The following is a 10,965-nucleotide window of genomic DNA, read 5'->3' as shown; positions in this document are numbered from 1 at the left end:
CCACGGACAGTTTTCAAGGACTTCCCTCTACAGCTGAGACCGTCCGACTCATTCCACCGGTGGTGTGTCTGGTGTGCCCGCGCCGGCCGGGCTCAGCCCCTGCACCGCTTGGCCATTCTGGTAGCAGGAGGCTGCAGGCACCCAGGAGGCTGTTTTAGCTGAACTCCAAACAATAAAAACTTATCATTAAAAAGAAATGTATCTTGGCTTCATGTGGCCTGGCAGCGCGGGGAGGAGTGATTCAGTGGCTTGTCAGCCCTGGGTGTTAGGCACGCCGAGCTGCACAACTGGACACTCTCCAAGTCCAGCAACTCATTTGCTGCAGATGGAGCCGGGACCGTGCAGCGGGCTGCTGTCTAATTTGCAATCCAACATACCTTGACATAACCCCCACCGAATCATGGAGGCTGGCGTGGGATGTGCAAGTGGGGCTGGGATGCCCCTGCTGCACCCTGACCCTGGGGTGCCCACGAGGGTGTGGGTGCAGGGTCCGCCTCGGCGGGTCCCAGTGCCGTTCCCAGTGGCCAGGCTGGTGCCGTGGCAATGTGGTGGTGAATGGGACGGAGGGTGCCTGCCTGGCAGAGGGGGCCGTGTTTCTTGGAGCCCAAGCGATGCTCAGGGTGAGCCCTGCGCTTGCATGCTGCTCAGACGGGCCAGGGGCCAGCGGGGACACTGGCCTGGCTCATCACTGACTCACACCGAGCCGTGTCACTTCGCGTTACCCATCACGGGGTCTGGCTGGAGCTGTGGTGCTGGGGACGTGTGAAGGGGCGTTCCCAGCCAGTCAAGCCCCATGGCTCCAGCCCTGCCAGCCCCGGTGGCCCCATAGCCCTGGATCCGGCCCCATGGGACGCACTGGGAGGGATTGGGTGCTCAGGGTGCAGCCGCGCACCCAAGGACTGGGGCACACACCGCAGCCGGGCACCGTTGGGCACGGGACCCCCCGGGGGCTGACAGCAGCTTGCCTGGGTGGGGAGCAGGTTTCTGCCAGCAGCCTGGCCCAGATCGATAGGCAGACGGAGAGGATGATTCATGTCTCAGGCTGTGGCCCGAGGGCAAAAACGGGAGAGAGGTTTGATGTGAGGATGCTGGTCCTGCCAGGGCTGTGGCTCCTGGGGCGTTTCCCCTCCCCAAGCGGGCTCTGCCCATGCTGCCCGGGGGGTCCCAGCTTGGCCTGGGGGCAGCAAACCACTGAAGCAATATGGGATCAGACCCATGCACTCAAATGAATCTTTTTTTTTAAAATTTCAGACACTATCTTCTATTTTGTGGTCCAAGACAGTGAGCAGAGCTGCAGCGGTGGTGGCGGGCAGAGGCTGGGCTTGGGTTGGCTCCATGCCCCTGGCAGGGACGGGACCCTCTGGGGAGCAGGGCACCAGAAGACAGGGCTTGGTGGCACTTTACCCCCCTCGTGTTCAGCCAGCGCTTGGGCTGCATCCCCAGGATATCACAGGGCCAGAGCCGGCGAGGGGACCGATGTCCCATGGGTCCAATCCAGCGAGGGCCTGTGCAGGGCAGAACCACTTCGTTATTTACCATCCGAGATGCGGAGCTGGGGATGGGGGGAAGGCTGACGGGGGGGACACCGACCCCTCCCCAAGGAGCAGCGTGTGCTTTCCTTGGCAGGGTGCCACTGGAGGCAGAGAGCCGTCGCTGTGCACACACAGCGTCAGACATCATCATCATATTAATAATGAAAGGGCAGCTCCTTCAAAGCTCTTCGCCCCTGCGCCGGCGAGAGCGCAGAATGCAGAGGAGGTGCGTGAGCCTCATCCCAAGCAGCCGCGGGGAGCGTGCTGCGATGCCCGGCCGGTCCTCTGCCAGGCCGCTGACCCGGGGTGGCAAAAAACATGCCAGGTCCCCGCTGGGTGCTCTCCCTGCTGTGAGTTGGGCTGCTGGGGGGTCCCTGCATGGCAGCGGGGCAGTCCACGGTGCCCCCCAGCTCCTGTCGCCGTCACTGCCCTGTGCGGGCTCCCCTGTCCTCCCATCCCATGGGAAAAGGCTGTTTCAGCTGCCAGGGAATTTAGCAACACCGCTCGCTGTGCCAGGGCTTTCTCTTTCCACAGGAGGAATCGATAGCTCAGAAAATGAGACAAACTACCTGCAAAGAGGTCTTGGGCTGCAGCCAAAAGTGGGTCCCTGGCAGCAGCTCCCAGGGCGTCTCTTCTGCTCATCCCTGTGCAAGACCTTTGGGTTTCCAAAAAAAGCTTCTTTAATGTCCCCCCACTTTTGTTCAGAGCATCCCCAAGCCTGGTCGCTCTTTGCGAGGAACTCAGAAGGACCAGAGCAGGGGCTGAGCATCTCTTCACCTCTCTTCTCTCTGCCAAACCCCCTCTTCCAACTTTCGCCCCTCTCCGGTACCTGGAGCTGGGAGGGTTTTGCTGCAGGTGCCCCAGTCTGGGGAGGAAGGAGCCAAACCCCCTGTGCTGGGTGGAGGTGGAGCACCCCATGCCCACCTCGCATCCACCCTATGCCCACCTCACACCCACCCCATGCCCACCCTGCGCCCTCCCCATTCCCACCCCGCGCCCTCCCCATTCCCATGTGCTCTCCCTGGCACCACACGTGTTTCAGAGGGTCCCACCCCGCAGCGGTGCCCCAGTGGGGGGGAGCCTGCTGTGCTCCCCCCCCGCAGTCCTTTCACAGGCTTTTTTTTCCCTCCCTCCAAACACAATAAAACCCCCAAATCCCCCACAACTGAGAAACCTCTTTTTGTTCCTCTTTTCCCTTTGCTTTCTGCCGCGGCAGCATATCGATTGGAGCTGATGCGCTGTAATCCGCTGTTTCTGTGAAAAGTTGGCATCCCAGAGTCTCTGGAGGGGCCGGATCCTGCCCCTGCGTGGGTCTCGCTCCTCTGCCGGGCTCGGGGCGCAGCGGGAAGGCTGCGTCCCCCCCATCCCATCCCTGCAAAGCCGGGGGCTAAACACTTGGGGGGGGGGATGGTGGGAGCAGCTGCGGTGTGGGAAAAGGCTCTGGTTTGGAGCAGAGCCAGGTCGGATCCTGCTGGGATGGATGTCCAGAGCGCTGGGCATCTGAGGGAGCCCTCCTGCCCCTCCGGCGGGGCAGGGGATGGTGGCACAAGGGGACATCGGAGCTGATGAGGGGGGCTGGCTGCGGGGCTCAGCGGGGGGCTCTGCGGAGAGGAGCGGTTCAACTTCCCGGAGGCCAAGGAGGGCTGTGGAGAGCTGGGGCTGACCCCGGCCTGAAAGGGGCTCATTGTGGGGTGCACGGCCGCCTCTGTGGGGCTGGGCCCCGGCTGGAGACCCCTGCCGAACCCCACTCTGCGCCTGCAGCCCCCCCGCACCCCCAGCCCCACTCCACCGCGCTGCCGCTCCATCTATACTTATGACGGCAAACGGGCCGGAGCTCCGGAAAGCGAGGGGAAAAAAAACAGCCAAAAAACCTCCAAAAACCACAGGCAAGATTTTAATTTAAAACCTTTTCCTCCATGAAGAGCAGCAGCCTGGGCCATCTGGAGGAGCATATGCAGGTGAGCAGGAGGCGGCGGTGCCTCCCCCAGCTCCCTCGCTATCAGCAGCCCCCCAAAAGGGCTTTTGGCTGGTAAAAACTAACCCCGGCGGGGGGCCGGGCACCCCGATCCCAGCCGGCAGCCTGGGGGAGCCCCGGCTTTCCCACCCGAGCTACCAAGACATCTCTGTTTAATTGTTATATTTGCAGGAAAAGTGATTATGAATCCCAACGCAAACTGCAATAGCGGCCGAGTTTATTGCAAGAGATTAATTCAGCAGTTTAACTGAAACTGCAGAAGCAGGATGGGAAAGCATCGGTCAGGGGCTGGGAGGAGGAGGGTCAGCCCTGCTCAGCCGAACCCACATCCACCCCTAACCCCCAGCAATCAATGAAACCCAAATTAGCAGATTTACTTGTCAGAGGACTCCTCCATTGGCTGAGCATCACATCCAGCATCCTAAAGCCCCAAGTCTCCTAGCAACTCCCCAGCGCTGCCTCTGCCCACCCGTTAACCCCTTCCCCGGAGCCCCCCGCGCCGCGTGCAGCACCCGGTGCTTCGAAGGCGTCGCTGCCACGCTGGGCGCGAGCAGGGGGTTTATGCAGCAAATAAATCTGCAGCGATTCCTGAGGGATGCTCACGATGCTCAGCCAGGCGGGCAAGCCGAGAGGGGCTGGTTCGTCAAGACTCGGAGTTTTTTATTCTGGGTGGCACAGAGAGATCTTCAGGTTTATGTATTGATGGCAGAGGTTTGGTTTCTAAATGTCCCAGTAGTTTGGAAGGTTTCATCCTCCCAACTTGCAGAGATGCTGGGAAAAGGTCAGGGAAACCCCAGATCATGGCCAGCCCATGCAGCTCCCACCCGGAATCAGTGTCAGGAGAGGCAGAGCACGAGTCTCCCAGCCTCTTCCTCCAATTTCAATAGTAAATCAATGATACCTTTTCTTTGGGAAGGGGATGAAGAGCGCTGAAGTCGCTCTGCTCCTATCCTCCCTGCAAAGGGAAATGTCCTTGAAAGTGTAAAAATCGCAGGAAGACACGGTGTGACGCCCGGGCCCGGGCTGGAGGGTGTGAAGCTCCTCCGTGATCGTTGTTATTTTGGTTCAGATGTCCGATACTTCCCTGGTTTGCCTTCAGAGATCAGAAGGTTGGAAACAAGGGTTGGAAAAAATAATGGCTTGTTGGTTGAAAAATAACAGTTGACATGAAAAAAAAAAACCAATCTTTTTTTTTTTAAAACCGTCTTAATATTTATAGGCTGAAAAATATGTCCAAAGATCATGTGCCACTGAAAAGGATAAATCACTTCTCTTACTTTAATGTGCTTTGTTGGGCTTTATCCGAAACGTAGTCATAAAATTACCAAATTGAAATTTTAAATGGGGGGGAGGAGGGGGGGAATATCTGGAGGGTTTGTTGCTGCTTCTATTTTCTTATTGCCAAATAAAATACAATTAAAGCAACATTTCATATGCCAGCCAGCACAGCTAACATTGGTTTTCTGACGGCACTCTTTTCTGTCAGCCAATGAAAATAAATGATGCAGGATTACCAGCGAGCATCCAGCCTCCGTGGCTGGAGGGGGATTCGGAGCAGCAGGCATTCGAGTACGAAACAGAGGGATTTTAGTCCCGCTGGAAGCGGAAATCTCCGTGGACTTTACCGGCAGAGCTCTCCGCCGCTGCCTGGAGCGATGCTTTGCCTTTGCTGCTCTCCCAGTGCTTCCAGTTCGCACCAGTGCTTCTCAGTCTAACCCAGTCCCTGGCACAGCCACTGTCTGGGGGTGGCAAATTCACTCCCGGTGCCTTTAGGGTGGCTCTGGCCAGATCAGCGTGGGCCCAGTCCCCCGTGGGGCTCACTCCCATGCCGGGGGCTGCCGGCGGCTCAGCTGCTGACTGCACCGAAATCCCCGTGGTAATTGGATGAGGGCACTGGTTTCCATGAGAATATTAAATCAGAGCCCCAGCCCCGATCCGGGGTGACACGCTTCGGAATATAAAGACACGGTAGATCACATTATGGGGGGGAGGGTGTATTTCTCCTGCTTTAAAGTCAAAGGTATCACAACTTATTTGTCGGAGTCTGTTGGACCATCCCTTATTGATGGGAGGGAGAGGAAGGGGGGGAGGCTGTTGCTGAGGAAGGGCAGCCCCTGGCAGAGGGGCTGAGCACTCACAGCTCATCACAGCGATGGTTTCTCAGGGGGCTTCGGAAAAGCACAGAAAGCACTTAAGCGCTTAAGCACTTTCCGAGCCTGCTTTTCCGAAGCCCCCTGAGAGCCTATCACTGTGATGAGCTGCGAGTGCTCAGCACCTCTCAGGAAAGAGCCCAGAGAGTGATTTCAACCATGGCCTGTTGTGGCAACACCGATGCAGGTGCCCCAGCGTTGCAAAGGTCCCGGGGGCTTTGTGGGCAGGAGCTCAGTGCCAACATCCTGAGCTCGCTCCTGTCTCCCTGTGAGACCAGTACAGGGAGTCGCTTAGCAAAGGAGGGGGCTCCAGCACCCTCCCAGTTATCGGTTTAGCCGGGTCTCTGGTTGGGGTGACCATCTGGTGGCATCTGCTGCTGCTCAGCTGTCACCCACCCTCCTGGTGAAGGGGATGCTCAGGGGTACCCAGGGGACATGTCCAGGGACCCAGCACAGGGTTAAGGGCAGCCATGCTGGGCACATCCCATGGCTCCTGCCACGGTGGGGACGGACGGATGGATGGATGGACGGATGGACGGATGCATGGGCAGATGGACTTCTCCCCACCCACAGCAGGGAGGCAGGGGAGGACAGACAGACAGATGTGCCTCGTTAGCCAATGAGGTGGCCTCAGGTGATGCTAACAAGCCCATTAAAGCGGTTTATCAAGGGAGGCTACGGGCTAGCAGGAAGGCTGCTGGTTTTATCTGAGATGCTGCTTTTGGGCTGGGAGAGCCTAAGCTCCTGCTCGTTAATTAGAAAGGCTTCAAGGAGGTTTGTACTGGTTGGCCTCACTTGTGAGCAGCCGTAATATGATGAGTGATTAGGGACTGAAGCTGTTTGGCGGGTATCATTAAACTACTGATGAGCTCAGGCGGGGAATGGCTGTGCTTGAAACCGGCTGGTCTTGCACTGACCTGGCTCTTCCTCCTGTCGTGGTCCCCGACCTCCTGAGCCCCGATGGGATGGGTGAAGTATGTGTCCTGGGGACCACGATGGCTCAGCTGTCACCCTGTGTCCTTGGGCTGGGTCAGATCTGGTGTCCCTCAGCTCATCTGTGAGATGATGAGCTTGTGGTCATGCATGAGGGAAGCTGGGATGTCCCTATTTTCACTGTCTGCCAGGTATTGAGAAAATTTGGGGATGATTAGCTCTGAAAAGGTGGCTTCTAGACTATTCGTGCATCGGGGGAGAGGGTGGTGGTGCCTGTCCTGGCAATTGCTTTGGGAACATCTTGCCCCCAGAGAGCTCGTTTCCCAGTTACAGGGTTTTCCCCCTTGTCTGGGTGCTGATGGTGAAGCCTCCTTGCTCAGGGGACAAGGGGCGATGTCCCTGTCCCATCCTCCTCTTGCCCCCCTGAGGCCCCCAAGGGCTGGGGCAAGGCAGGGAGCAAAATCTGATGGATTTTCTCTGCTCTCCCTTGTTTTTTCCTGTCTGCCTTGGCAAAACTTCACGCAGCTCGGCAGCATCCTGCCCCGTCGTGGTCTGGTTGGCATCGCTAGTGCTGTATTTACGGCAGTGTTAATTAAATACTTTCTGCAATCAGTGCCGCGCATGACCCTGTTCACCGAGCCGGATTGGGCTGTAATGTGCCATCACTGCACAAGAACATGACTGCCGCTGTCCTGGGGAATTTCTAATAGAGATTTACTCATCCCAGGCCTCCCATTTCTCTGTTTCGTGACATTTTGCAAAGTTCAGGTTTACAAAATAAGCCAGCGCACAGAAGAGATGCTCCAGACGTTATTTATACTGCACGTGCCATTTCCCACTGGATGGGGTCTTCACCTCGTGGTGAGCAGAACCGAGGAGGGGGCTGCCGGCTGCCCTCTCTTGGGCTGGTCCCCTCTGCCCAAGGGGCTGCTGCGTTTGAGCAGGACCACCCCATCACCCTGCCGCAAAGCCCTCGGCGCTGGAGATCCCTGCTCCTCGCACGCCTCTGCGTGCCGGGAGAGCGGCAGAGCGCTGTGGCTGTACTGATTGAAATGCTCGTGGTGTTGTGCGGTTGAACTTGCCTCTAATCCCTGCTCCAGTCCCGAGGCAAGGGATGGGGTGGGAGCAAGTACAGCCCCTGCCCCAGAGGGGCCAGGCTGGAAGGTAGGGCTGCTGTGGTTTTGGGGGGGCATTTGGGATGCTCAGCTGCTTTGCTTTTAAAAATAAGCCTGGGCTAAAAGCTGGCAGGGTGGTGGGGAGCACAGGAGGCAGCAGGCTGCTAGCAGAATCCCGTTAGTGTGCGACAGCCTCTCGAGGTCTCGGCTCTGGGCAGAAAAGCCCCTTTCAGCAAATCACTGGTGGCAGGAGCTGCCTGCTCCAGGAGGACGAGGCAGCGTCTGTGCCGAAACCCGGGGATGGGGAGGAGGGGTCCATCCCGGCGGGGCGCAGCCGGCCCCAGAGACTTGCCCCTCCTGGCACGGAGATGCACTGGCACAAAGTGGTACCCGGTGCCTTTCTGACCCGCTCCTGTTTAACCCGTGCCCGGGCTTTTGGGGTGGGACCTGGGGTAAACCGCTGAGCTGGGTGACCAAACCTCCTTCTCCTCCTTTTCCTCAGGATGGAGCTGGCCAAGGGAGACCTCATCTCACCCAGTGCTACAGCAAGGGCAGCTCGTCCCTTCTGGGGAAGTATCCGCTGGAAACCAAGCGTGTGCCTGTCATACAGCGCCAGCCCGGGGTGCAGCCAGAGCCAGGGGCACCGACCCAGCTCCCACCCCAGCCCCTGGGATGGGGCCACCCTCAGCCCCGTGGGCGGTGGAGGCAGGTAAGTGGGTGGTGGTCGGTCCCACGCCCAAGCACCCCATCGAAACCCGGCTGGGCTGCGGGAGAGGGGGCTGCGGGCGCTGGCACACCTCGCTCCTGCCCAGTGCCTCCCTTGTCAGGTCTGATCAGAAGGAGGATCAGTCGGCCCTGCACTCTCTTTCCAGATTTAATTAACGGGCCTTTCATCTCTACCCTGAAGGAATCTGCTATCTTCTGTCTTCTTAATTAACGTTCATTAAGCAAATCAGAAGAACGTTTTCTCCTCACCGCCTCCACGGCTCTTAACCCTTGCAGGGTGCCAGGTCTGTGCCGGGGCAGGAGAAGGCTCCTGGGCTGTAGTGACAGGTTGGGGCAGCACTTGGACACCAAAGCCTTGGTCACCATGCCTCCACACGCTTGGACCAAAGTCCTGGGGCAGTGGGTGAAGTCTTCACAGGTACAGAGGACTTCAGCTGAGGTCGGGCCCTGCTATGTCAGTGGGGCTGGGGGCAAATCCCACCTCTGATTGCTCTTATGGACACCCTTGTTCAAGCTCATCCATGTCCCTGGAAGACAAGGGGTTTCCCATAACCAGCTGTAGCTCTTCATCCCGTCCAGGGGTGAAGCTCACCCATGGCAAGGTGACGCATCTGTGAGGGAAGGTTTTGCTGTGAGAAGCCACTGTCCAAACCTGGTAGGCATTGCAGTGCGGGAAAGATGTGTCCAGTGTCTTGTTCTCATGGAAAGGGGATTATTTGGGGCTACTCCTGCCCCTTCTCTTGCAGACTGAAGTTAGGTGTGATGGGTTTTTTTCCTGTCTTTGTGGACACTCATGGGGGACAGGGTTGGACCAAGACCCTTGGCTGACTGTCTTCTTCCTGTGAGCCACGGCAGGGTTGGTGCCAGTCACCAGGGCTGGGGGGGGATATGTGCAGAGGAGGGGTCTCCCACCTCCCCAGTTTGCCCTCAGAGATGACCCAAGGAAACTTGCCTGGAGGGAACTGCTGTTCTGTGCCTGTGTATGGGAGAGCTGAGCTTTTCCAGCTGACCTTCAGTTCGAGTCGCCAGCAGCAGCCAGTCCTGAAACAGTGCCAGACCATGAGCCGGGGCCAGATTGTGCCTGGAGCACCCATCCCATGCACGGTAAGTGTAGGGCATCTCCTTGGGCAGGCAAGGGCTTGTGCCCAGCACCTGGCAGGAGCCTGGCGAGGGGTTTGGCCAGCCTGGGGTGCAGCTGAATCAGTCTGGGGACGTGCTGCTCCCACACCGGCTGCAGCATCCCCACTGCTGGGCATGGTGGCATCACCACCGATTCCCGTCAAGCTCTGGCCCCAGGGGCCATCCCCCCACACTGGGTGGGCTGTGCTGGAGGAGGAGGTGGGGTTGGGATACTCTCATCAGCTTTGCTCGAATCTTCTGTGCATCCTATGAGCTGGGCAGGAAAATCATCTCCTGGGTGTGTGTAACATCCCGAGGAGGAGGTGGGAAACCCTTGACACAAGAGAGCCTCTCCTGCCCAGAGCTTGCAGCCTCAGTAGCAAGGGGAAAGCAAAACACCTGGAAAACCTCATCCCTGCAGAACGCAAATCCCTTTAAAACTGGTGGTGGAGATGCACAGGGCAATTATTGGGCTGAAAACCCTTCTCTTTCTCCCTGGAGATTGACGGTGGGTTTGCCACTGGCTGCCCGCTCCCAGGCAGCTGATGCACAGCTCCTCGGTGCTGGGAAATTCGCCCTTCCCAGCGGAGCTGGCTCTGGCTGTCAGAGCCCGGGTCAATATATGGTAATGGGGCTTTGAAACGGTGCTGCTGCGGGAGCCGCTGCCGAAGACTCTGATTCACAGCTTCCCTCCAGTGCTTTCTCCCCGCAGCGTGCACGGAGGAGAATAAAATAAATAAGAGTAGAAGGGAAGGGGAGGAAGGGAGCTTAAATTATAAATGAGGGCTAAGTTTCCAGGGCTCCTGCGGGCAGCTCAGCTGAGCAGTGTGGGGAGCAGAGGCGGCAGTCCCCTGTGCACCCCATTTTTGCAAACAGCCCCCTGCAGAGCGGGGCTGGCAGAGGTCGGGGGTCTGCCCAGGAGCATGGTACCGTGCCAGCCCACCTATCTCCCCGTTCGCTGTCACCCTTCTGTCCCCATGGGTCAAATTTGGAGGGTGTCACAGTCCCAAAAGGGATCCCCTCTGGTACAGACTGCAATTAGCATTACCCGACAGGTTGCTAATGAGGTTTGGTGATGGTCTGATTTTGCCACCCCATGGAGATGCCTCCACAGGGATGTGCCCTCGCCCTGGTCCAGGGGACGGGGCTGCCCCATGGCAGCAGGCAGGGATGGGACGCCCGTTCGTGGGTGCTGGTGTGGAGGCATTGCGGGGTGTTACAGTCCCACGACCCAGCCAGGTTGGTGTGAGGGGGGGAGCAGTGGGGTCCCCATAAATCAGTGTGGAGGGAGAAGAAGGTGCTGGAGTGGTGCTGGGTCTGCCTTTCCTCCACTCCCTTTTGATTTTAGGGCTGCAAGAAAATTGGTGACCCCCACCAATTTAAGGAAAAACCCACATGTGGGGCATGAATCACCA

The sequence above is a fragment of the Platalea leucorodia genome (assembly GCF_965183815.1).
Source record: "Platalea leucorodia genome assembly, chromosome: 15".
NCBI lineage: Eukaryota > Metazoa > Chordata > Aves > Pelecaniformes > Threskiornithidae > Platalea > Platalea leucorodia.
Note: the sequence above shows the minus strand (reverse complement) of the source record.